The sequence below is a fragment of the Gekko japonicus genome, unplaced genomic scaffold (assembly GCF_001447785.1).
Source record: "Gekko japonicus isolate JY-2015 unplaced genomic scaffold, Gekko_japonicus_V1.1 scaffold456, whole genome shotgun sequence".
NCBI classification, from domain to species: domain Eukaryota; kingdom Metazoa; phylum Chordata; class Lepidosauria; order Squamata; family Gekkonidae; genus Gekko; species Gekko japonicus.
In genome coordinates, this window is record NW_015170902.1 from 494,221 (window position 1) to 504,614 (window position 10,394).

At 46.5% G+C, this 10,394-nt stretch overlaps 1 protein-coding gene across 2 annotated transcripts in view; it reads left to right on the top strand.

The window, feature by feature from the left end:
- Positions 1–5,511: 5,511 nt before the first annotated feature.
- The window catches only part of AHDC1 (AT-hook DNA binding motif containing 1), a 62,109-nt gene continuing 57,226 nt past the window's right edge, over positions 5,512–10,394 (top strand). For both annotated transcript variants that reach the window (XM_015418618.1, XM_015418617.1), the window contains exon 1: positions 5,512–5,668. The gene's annotated coding sequence lies outside the window, so the exon portion shown is untranslated. The remainder of the gene's footprint in view (positions 5,669–10,394) is intronic.

The window sequence follows — 10,394 nt, forward strand, 5'->3', positions numbered from 1 at the left end:
GGAAACAGGATGCTGGACTAGATGGGCCACTGATCTGATCCTGCAGCACCGTTAAGTTTTTCTGCTTCATTTCTGTGCACTGATATTAGCTGGGTTGTTTTAAATATTATTTGTGAGCTTCTTGGAGGCTCGACATCCAGTGCAGTATACTGGCTGCAGTGTAGGACTATGATCTTGGAGACCTAAGTTTGCAGTGAACCTTACTGAGTGACCTTGGGCCACTCACAGGGCTTTTGTGAGGAAAAGTAGAGGTGGGAAGAGAACCATGTGCCCTGAACTCCTTGGAGGAAAGGTAGGGTAAAACCTACTGGAAAAAAATGTAATTAATGAACATATATTTGAAGGAAAGGCAATATACCAATAATCTATGACAGCAAATAGAAATGGGAAGGAAGAGGAGAGCTCTGTTTTTGGTGTGTGCTGGAAAGCTGTCTGCTGTTTGAGACACAGAGCCTGTTTTTGCTCCAAGACGTAGAGCTTGGCGTCTTGGATCACAAAGTGGTGGCTTCATGACCTAAAACCTGTAACTTCTTGCAACCAGCTGTCACTTTTGACCAAATGACAGAGAACAAGGAGATGCATGGTGCTTTCTTCCTGGTTCTTTTTTTTTTAAATAGTGTCTGAGTTTGTTCTGTGTTTTTTTAATTCTTTTTTTCAAATAGGATGCTCTCTCTCTCTCTCTCTCTCTCTCTCTCTCTCTCTCTCTCTCTCTGCATTTATCTGTGTTTTTCTTCCTTTAAATAAGCTTTGGTTTGCCACCCCTGCGGCTGCAGGCATGACCAAGATGTGCTAAAATTCCAGGACAGGCTTCCTTCCTGGATTAAATTGGAAAACCAGTGTCAAGTGTAAAAAGGACTCCATAACCACAGCTTATTGGTTAGGAAAAAGTTCCTGTCAAGTGTCACTGGCGGGTGCACATTTCAAAGGGTGGAGAGAGAACTTCCCCAAGATCAGTGCCATGATCTCTTGTGATTGAAAATCAAATATGTACCACGATTGACTGATCGTATGTCTTATTTCCATCTCTGCTTCCTTCCCGGAATCCCATGGGGTTCCCAGGAGGGCTCCCCACTGGGCACTGACCAGTCCCTCACCTGTTTCAACAAGGTTTACTTATTTGTTTAGAGATTTATTTTCTTGTTTATTCACTTCATTTATACCCCACCTTTCTCACCAATGGGGACCCAAGGCAGCTTACAGCACTCTCTCCTTCATTTTATCCTCACAATTTAGTAGGTTAGGCTAACTGTGTGTGACTGGCTCAAGGTCACCCAGCAAACGTCTGTGGCAGAATGGGGGATTCGAACTTGCGTTTCCCAGTTTCTAGTTGAACACTCTAACAAGTACGCTATACTGGCTCTGTAGTCCACTTTTCTTCTCATGGGGGAACCCAGAGTGGCTTGCAACATTCTCCCCTCTTCCATTTTATCCTTAGAACAACCCAATGAGGCAGGAGAGTAACTGGCCTGAGGACACCCGGCAGGCTTCCATAACAGAGTTTGGATTCAAATGTGGTTCTCCCTCTCCCACGCCCTAATGTAACTCTCTAACTACTGTGGAAAACTAGTTCTTGTTGCTTGCCTTATGACGACACCCAGTAACCTAAATAGGGTATCTTTCTGTTTTCAATGACTCTGGGAGGTTGCAGTTTTGATGATGTTAACTGCAGAGAAAGCACATTCCACAGTTAGCTTTTGATAGCCTTTAAGAAGGCAAATTTTTGTTCCAGGGGCAGGACAGTTTTTCCTGGAAGGTAGGCCAGAATTCTCCTACTGTTTCAAGGGGGAGGCTGAAGGCAAGGGAGTAGTCTTTTAAAATACTTCCTGAGTTCATGGCAGGGTTGAAATCAGAGGCAGGGAGGGACCTTTCTGATTTCTTATTGTGTCACTCGAACAACTCATTATGTGGTCAGTGCATAGTCATATCTCCTGGTTTTTGTTGTTGTTTTTCAAACCATCAGTTGCCTGGAAAAGGAGACAATTGTGGATTGGGTCACGAAGGAACATTTAGCCCAGGGGTGTCAAACTCATTTGTTACGAGAGCCAGATAAATGTCAGCTTGTTGGGCCAGGCCATGCATGCTGAGCTACCAGATATACAAACTTTATAAGGGTGATTTCAGATGTTAAATGGCAATAGCAGGTGAATGACAATAGCAGGCTTGATTGTATTAGGTGTGATATGCAGAGGGATAGTAGATGTGGAGATACCAGTGTTGGTAATGAGACAGGAAACCTAGGTCTCAATTCCATCCAGGAGGATGCAAAGAATAAATGGACATAAGTCTGACATTAGAAACCACAGCATTCAGTTGCTAACCTAAGAGTAGCAGTGCTCTTAGAAAGGGATTTCAAAGGGAGATTAGAAAGAGAGACTGCTGAATTGCAATTAATAATGAAGCTCAAGACAATGCATCCTCCTGGACTGAATTGAGACCTAGTTTTCCTGTCTCATTACCAATGTGTGCTATTATCATTTGGCATCTGAAATCACTCCGCTCTCCAAGATATAAGGACCAATCCACGTGTTCTAATTCCTAATCAGGGTATTTTTGAAAGAAAATAAATCCAGATAGGAACAGAGAAATCCAATCTTTTTTTTTGAAAAAAGAAAATTTCAGAAAAAGCCAAAATAAGTTCCTCAATATACATTGTGCTTGTCAGAAGAATCCACCCACCCACCCAAGAAGTGTGCTTGCACACAAAAAGCTTGTACCTGGACTAAAACATTGTTGGTCTTAAAGCTGCTATGGGACTCCAATTTTGTTTTTTCTCTCTCTTCCCCCCCCCCCCCCCCGGGGGGGGCAGCCCCCGGGAAAGGAGGCAGATGTGTGTGTGTATGAAAGAGAGAGAGAGAGAGAGAGGCTTGTTTTTGTATCTCCAACACGAAGCAGCCACAAAGGTCTCTCTATCTGTGTCTGTATGTGTATGTGAGAGAGAGCAAGTGAGGAGGGAGGGAGGCAAGAGGCAGGAAGTAGGAAGTAAAGAGCCACTGAGGGAGCTGGGGGAAAAGCAAGCTAGGGTGTGGCTGCAACAGCAGCCCTGGAAAAGGAAGCAGGAGAAGGAAGTTGCTTGGGGGCCTGTTCTGAGCCATGCACGGGTCAGTTCTGCCCCACAGGCCACATGTTTGACACCCTGGATTTAGACTATTTCTTCTGTGATGTTTGTCTGTAAATCTCCCTTTCCCTCAGGGCCTATTAGACTGGATAGGGAAAAAAGACCCATGATCCAATGGCACCTTGATGGGGGGCGTATTTTCATCTTAAAACATCGTTTTCCTCTCCTCTATTTTATCCTAACAACTGTAGAGGTACATAAGAACATAAGAGAAGCCAATGTTGAATCAGGCCAATGGCCCATCCAGTCCAACACTCTGTCACACAGTGGCCAAAGATACCAGGTGCCATCAGGAGGTTCATCATTGGGGCCAGGACACTAGAAACTCCCCTACTGTTGCCCCCTCCCCCAGCACACAATGCATCACTTGCCCCAGAGTTCCTATCTATACCTTGTGGCTAATAGCCCCTGATGGATCTCTGCTCCATATGTTTATCTAATTCCCTCTTGAAGTTGTCCATGCTTGTAGCCGCCACCACCACCTCCTGTGGCAGTGAGGTTAGGCTGAGAGTATGTAGCCAGGTCCCCTCGCCGTCGTGGCAAGGGGATTCAGCGGGGGTGGGCAGGACATCGCATGCAATATTCTCATTTTGGGGCAAAACTCTATGGCTTTTTGCCTTCAAGACCATAGAGTTTGCCCAAAAACCAGAGTGGCACAGTGTGACATCCCCGGCATGATGATGTCACCTGGAAGTGACGTCATTGTTTGGGGGTGGGGTTTCCCCCACCAGCCAGCTGGCCAGCAGCACATGAAAGCTTCCAAAAGTGATGGAACTTCACAGCAAAGCAGAGATTCAAAACCTAGGTTTCCCAGATGCTAGTTTGACACTTGAACCTCTACACTACACTGGCTGTGTATGCTTGGACGTGGTTGGGCCTGTGTGCGCTGAACCCAAAAAGAAACGTTTTGAAAGACTGCCAGAAGTTCAAGCTCTTCCAGCTTGAACAATTTAATGTTCTTTAATGAGTAAAACCTGTTGGTCAATTTATGTATTTTTTACTGTGCCTTAAACTTAGAACTTGGCAGGGTCTCCAGCAGCCCAAATTGTCAGCAGATTGGTTTCGGTTTATGGGCTACCTGTTTCTGTTTCTGGGCTACTTTGCTGTGCGGTTGTGAAACCGAGAAGCCTTATGCTCTGTTGGTAGCTCGGCCCACAAATGCACACCAACAAAATCACCTGCATCCAGGCAAACAAGTTAATATGTTCAGACAGATCATACTAGCATTTAGTCAGTAGAACACAGTTAACTTGCACACCAAGTAAACATCAGTGCATGCCAGTACACACGTACATGGACTGACTGAGGCAGCAGGAGGACTACAGCTGATAGCATTTGGCTGATCTCCCTGCAGGGCTATGATGAGATGGACAGAAAGGAGAGGGGGGGGGAGGAAGATGAAGAAGGAAAGGCCAGAGAGAACCCGGGCTGGAGATTCAATGAGTGACAGCCAGGCCTGGTATACAGAAGGAGGCATAGACATTTTGTCTGTTTATCAGAGCTGTGCAGACATTTGACCTTCCTGATGTAATTCTTCTGGGGCAGGGTGGAGTTCCGTTTTCCAGGAGCCAAGCACCTCTGTGCACATCTGTCTAGTCCGAAGCCAAGCTTTTTCCCCCCCTGCTGGTTTGCAAAAAGCTGCTCAGGCCGTTTCTTTGTGCAGTAGCTCCTGACCCATGGTCAATGATGCAGGATCCTTACCCGTCACATGTATCTCTGCTATAAAAAGGAGCCAGTTTTGGGCCTGCGCAAAGGTGAATTCGTGAGTTGCTCTCCATAATTGTCTTGGTATATTCTGAATAGCTCTGCAATGGAGGGGCCACAGATGCCATCCTGTACTTGGTGACGCATGCTTATCTCTCCCCCACCCCTGTTGTATGGTATGGCGGAAGCATGCTAAAAATCTGTAGGGCCAAGGGTGAAAAACAGGCTAGGAAAGAGGAGATGCTGCCCGTCTGCTCCCCAGTGAGCCGCCCTGCCCCCACTCAGGCAGCAGAGCCTGTCCAGACCCCTTGGAAGTCTACTTTTACCCCCACTGTTTTGAATCCCAGTGGCCCATTTGCTTATTTATTTCACTCATGCCCCACTTCCCCCCCACACTGGAGATCCCATGCGGCTTACATTATTCTCCTCTCCTCCATTTTATCCTCTCAACGACACTGTGAGGTAGTTTCGGCTGTCAGTGTGTGACTGACCCAAGGTCACCCAGGAAGCTTCCAAGGCACGGTGGGGATTTGAACCTGGGTCTCCCAGATCCTACTCCAGCAGTCCAACCATTACAACACACTGGCCCTCTCAAGATCCTCCCTTCTTCTTTCCTACCTTCTATCCGCCTGGTCTGTCTATGCTTCACATTCCCGGGTTTGTGTGCTTCCATTGAACAGATGGGAGCTCCATCACCTGCCAGCCTGTTGGACTGGAAAATGGGGGCAACCCACCGGCTGAATGGATCCCGCGCACCCAGGGCTCAGGGCTGCGGCAGCCCAACAACGAAGTGGACCTCAGTGAGAGGAACTTCAAAGTGACCCTGCATTGCAAGCACACACGGCCCAGGTAAGCCCAAGGAGGGCCCATGAGGGAAAGGCATGGGGGAGGGTCCCAAATAGCAATGGTTATTATTTGAGATGTTGCATGAATGGGCTTCTCTAACAATTTATGCTCCATGGGATTAAATCACTGAGAGTCCTTGAATCAGGACTCCATTCAGCCCAGAGCAGAGCAGTGATGTCATAATGGCTACAGCAGACAGAAACCTTATCCCACAGGTCAGACCGTGCAGAAGTGACAGTGGCTTTTTGTGGTGGTACAACACACGGGGGCTCACTTGAAAACTGGGTGTGTTTGGAAGCAGTTTCTTCACTGTGCACTGAGGCAGCTTGCCTAAGTCAGGTGACATTTGAGATGGGCCAGATGAGGGGACTTGAAAGTGGAAGACCTGCAGATTTATATGCACTCTTCCTTTCCTGGCAGGGTTATATGCACTGGCAGGATTGCCAGAAGCCACAACAGATTCCCTCCAAGCCAAAAGGCTCCCTCTGGACCCTTTAAGAAGAACACCTGCAAGATTGTTGATGAAAACTGGAAGGGTGATATTGTTCCCAGCAGTAGCTAGACAAGCTTCCAGGATGATCCCTGGAATTTATCTATTTAATTAATTAATTCAACTTATATACCGCTCCTTCCCAGGGGGCTCTGAGCGGTTTACGTAGACATTATTAGACCTTTACCTAACTAGGGCCACAGTGCAAAGGGGGAAGTGAATACCTACCTATGTTGTTCCCTTAGTGCCCCCCGCGTGCGCGCGCCATGATCCTGTTTTCTGGCTCTGGATTGGCAGACTGCTCCTGTGTGCCAGCATTTTATATAGTAGATTGCTCCTCACAGGGCAAGAATGCTGTCTTTCATCTAATTCCCATAATGGTATCACTGTGTAGATTAAAAAAACATCCACACAATAGGGTCGCCCAGGGCTAGGGGAAATGTTTCTGCCAACCTGAGGGAATCCCTAGTTTGGCAGAAAATCCAAAATCTTCTTTAAAAATGAAGTTTTTAAAAACCCTGAAACCTACCAACCCTTCAGCTTGACATCTATACCTGGGAAAGTTTTAGAACAAATCATCAAACAGGCAGTCCTTGAGCATTTAGAAAGGATGGCTGTGCTAACTGAGAGCCAGCATGGGTTTATTGATTTCAGTAAGGTTTTTGATAAGGTTCAACATAATATTCTTGTTGGCGAATTAGAAAAATGTGGTTTGGATCCTATGACTGTTAGGCGGATCTGTAACTGATTGACAGATTGCACCCAAAGAGTGCTTGTGAATGGTTCCTTATCTTCTTGGAGAGGAGTGGCAAGTGGAGTGCCTCGAGGATCTGTCCTGGGACCTGTTTTGTTCAACATCTTTATAAATGATTTGGATGAAGGAATACAGGGAATGATTATTAAATTTGCAGATGATACTAAATTGGGAGGGGTAGCAAATACAGGATACAGGATGATCTTGACAGGCTGGAAAACTGGGCTAAAACAAATAAAATGAATTTCAGTGGGGATAAATGTAAAGTTCTGCATTTAGGTAGGAAAAATCAAATGTAGGATGGGGGAGACTTGTCTTGTCAGTAGTATGTGCGAAAAGGATCTAGGGATCTTAGTAGACCATATACTGAAACATGAGTCAACAGTGTGATGTGGTAGCTAAAAAGGCGAATGCAATTTTGGGCTGTAGCAACAAAAGTATAGTATCCAGATCACACGAAGTGATGGTATCGCTTTACTCTGCTCTGGTGAGACCTCACCTAGAGTACTGTGTTCCGTTTGGAGCACCACCATTTAAAAAGGATATAGACAAGCTGAAACTTGTCCAGAAAAGGGCAACGAAGATGGTGGGGGGTCTGGAAACCAAGTCCTATGAGGAAAGATTGAAGGAACTGGGTATGTTTAGCCTGGAGAGGAGATGACTGAGAGGTGATATGATAACCATCTTCAAGTACTTGAAGGGCTGTCATATAGAGGATGGTATGGAGCTGTTTTCTATTGCCCCAGAAGGTCGGACCAGAACCAACAGGTTGAAATTAAATCAGAAGAGTTTTCGGCTAAACATTAGGAAGAACTTCCTGACAGTTAGAGCAGTTCCTCAGTGGAACAGGCTTCCTCGGGAGGTGGTGGGCTCTCCTTCTTTGGAGGTTTTCAAACAGAGGCTAGATGGCTCTGACAGCAATGCCGATTCTGTGAACTAGGCAGAGTGGGAGGGCAGGAAGGGTTGCATCAGTGCTTAGTTCTTGTGGCCCTTTCTTACACGCCCAGGGAAATGCTGATCGCCACTTTGGGGCCAGGAAGCAGGCCAGTTTGGCTGAAGATCCTGGAGGTTTTTTGTTATCTTCTGGGTGTGGAACAGTGGTCACTGAAGGTGTGTATGGGGGAGGTATTTGTGAATTTTCTGCATTGTGCAGGGGGTTGGACTAGATGACCCTGGAGATCCCTTCCAACTCCATGATTCTGTGATTCTCAGGGCTTTCAAGCCACCCAGCACATCCATTTCCTTCTCAGGGCTTCTAGCCACCATGTCAACATACGTTGTTGCACACTGGTTTGTGTTTGTGTGTGAGGGGTGGACTCAGGGCTTGGAGCCACCATGTCTACATATGTCATTGCACACTTTGGGGTTTGGGTGTCAGGGGTGGACTCAGGGATTTTGAACCACCACATCTACTTCCATCTCAGGGCTTTGAGCCACCATGTCTAACCACTTCTCAGGGCTTTCAACCCACCACATCTACCCCTTTCTCAGGGCTTTCAGCCCACCATGTCTACTCCCTTCTCAGGGCTTCAAACCACCACGTGTGGTTACTTCTTTGGGGTTGGGGTTGGACTAGATGACCCTAGAGATCCCTTCCAATGCTACGATTCTGTGATTCTATGACACAGAAAAAAACAATGTCTTGATGGCACTTTGGGATAATTTAACAATCCACAATGGCACCTAATATTCTATGGGCCTAACCAGTATGTATGGGGAGGCTGAATTGGGGAGAGAAAAAAAGAAGGAAGAAGATGTTGAAAATGTGACGACTGAAAGGCATGTGAAGGGAAAGTGGGGGAGGGGGGCAGCAAGGAGAAGCAGCAGGAGTAAATGGGGGTGGGGGAGCAGGGCGACAATGGGGGGAGGGGCCAATGAGAGAGGAGTGGGTCCCCCACGTTTCTAATTCCTTAGCAGCATTTCACATTTTAAGCACTTGGACCAGTAGGCACTTTGGGTGATCCTGGGTGATAATGATACCCAGCATTTTATGTAGTGATTCCAGCAGTCAGAGCCCTCCAATTTCTTGATAGTGTTATTCTTACAATGCCCTTGTAAGGTGGACTGGTATGGGTTGTTCCCATGTAGGAGATGGGAGCGGTGGTAACTTAGGCTGAGAAAAATTTAGGTGTGTAGCCATGTTGGTCTGATGCAGCAGAACAAAGTTTGAGTCCAGTGGCGCCTTTAAGACCAAAAGTTGGTCTTAAAGGTGCCAGTGGACTTAAAACATCCTCAGGCTATGAAAGTACAGCTTGTCTAAGACTACCTAGTGAATTCGTGGCAGAAATGCCATTTGGACAGGGGACAGTTCATTGACTTAATTCCTTTTAGCCAGGATGGCATTCCCCCTGTGTTGAAGTCCAGATCCTATGCTAGGAAAAGGAAGAGTTTATGACCTGTAGAAATTAGGCACATTAGCATCATCTGCATGATTAATTCTCCTTCTCGTCATGGTGGAAAGAGCTGGGCATGGGACCCAACCCCAGAACTGAATCCTGGAAGTCCCGCCTTATTGCAGCCTGGTTTTTAAGTCATGGCATTTTCACCAAACACTGTGACACGCACCTTGGGGACATATGAAGCTTGTTCTGTGGTATTGGGGGTTCCATTCCCTGTACTTCCACTGTCACACACACCCATGATAATCCACTTGTGTTTGTGTGGGTGTAAACTTACATATGTACCTTATATGCGTTAGATGCATGTTGCAGTCTACATAAGAACATAAGAAGAGCCTTGCTGGATCAGACCAATGGTCCATTTAGACCTGTCTTACACAGTGGCCAGCCAGTTCCTCTGGACAGCCAACAAGAGGGCATAGAGGCCAAAACCTTCCCAGGATGTTGCCTCCTGGCTCTGGGATTCAGAGGATTAGTGCCTCCATGAATTTATCTAATCCCCTTTAAAGCTGTTTATTCCTGTGGCCATCACTACATCCTCTGGCAGCAAATTCCACATTATAATCACTCTCTGTGTAAAGTAGTATTTCCTTTTGTCCGTCCTGAACCTACTGCCCATCAGCTTCATTGGGTGCCCTCGAGTTCTAGTATTTTGAGAGAGGGAGAAAAAATTGTCAACTCTCTCTACCCCATGCATATTTTTATAAACCTCTATCATGTCCCTCCCCCCCCCCCCAAAGTCATCTTTTTTCTAAACTGAAAAGTCCAGAACTCTTTAACCTTTCCTCCTAGGGAAGGTGCTCCAACCCCATAATCATCTTGGTTGCCCTCCTCTGTACTTTTTTCCAGCTCTGCAGTGTCCTTTTGGAAATATGGGAACCCGGACTGTACGCAGTATTCCAAATGAGGTCGCACCTGTCAGAGTCCCAAGTCAATCATGCTGAACAACAGTCCTTAAGAAAGATGCAGTTTATTGGAGAAAGCACTTAGGTCATCATACAACACACCTTGTGTCAGGAATGGGGGTAAGGTGGGAAGTCAGATAATTATACTCAGTTCATACAAGGTCCCCCCCCCCCCCAACGC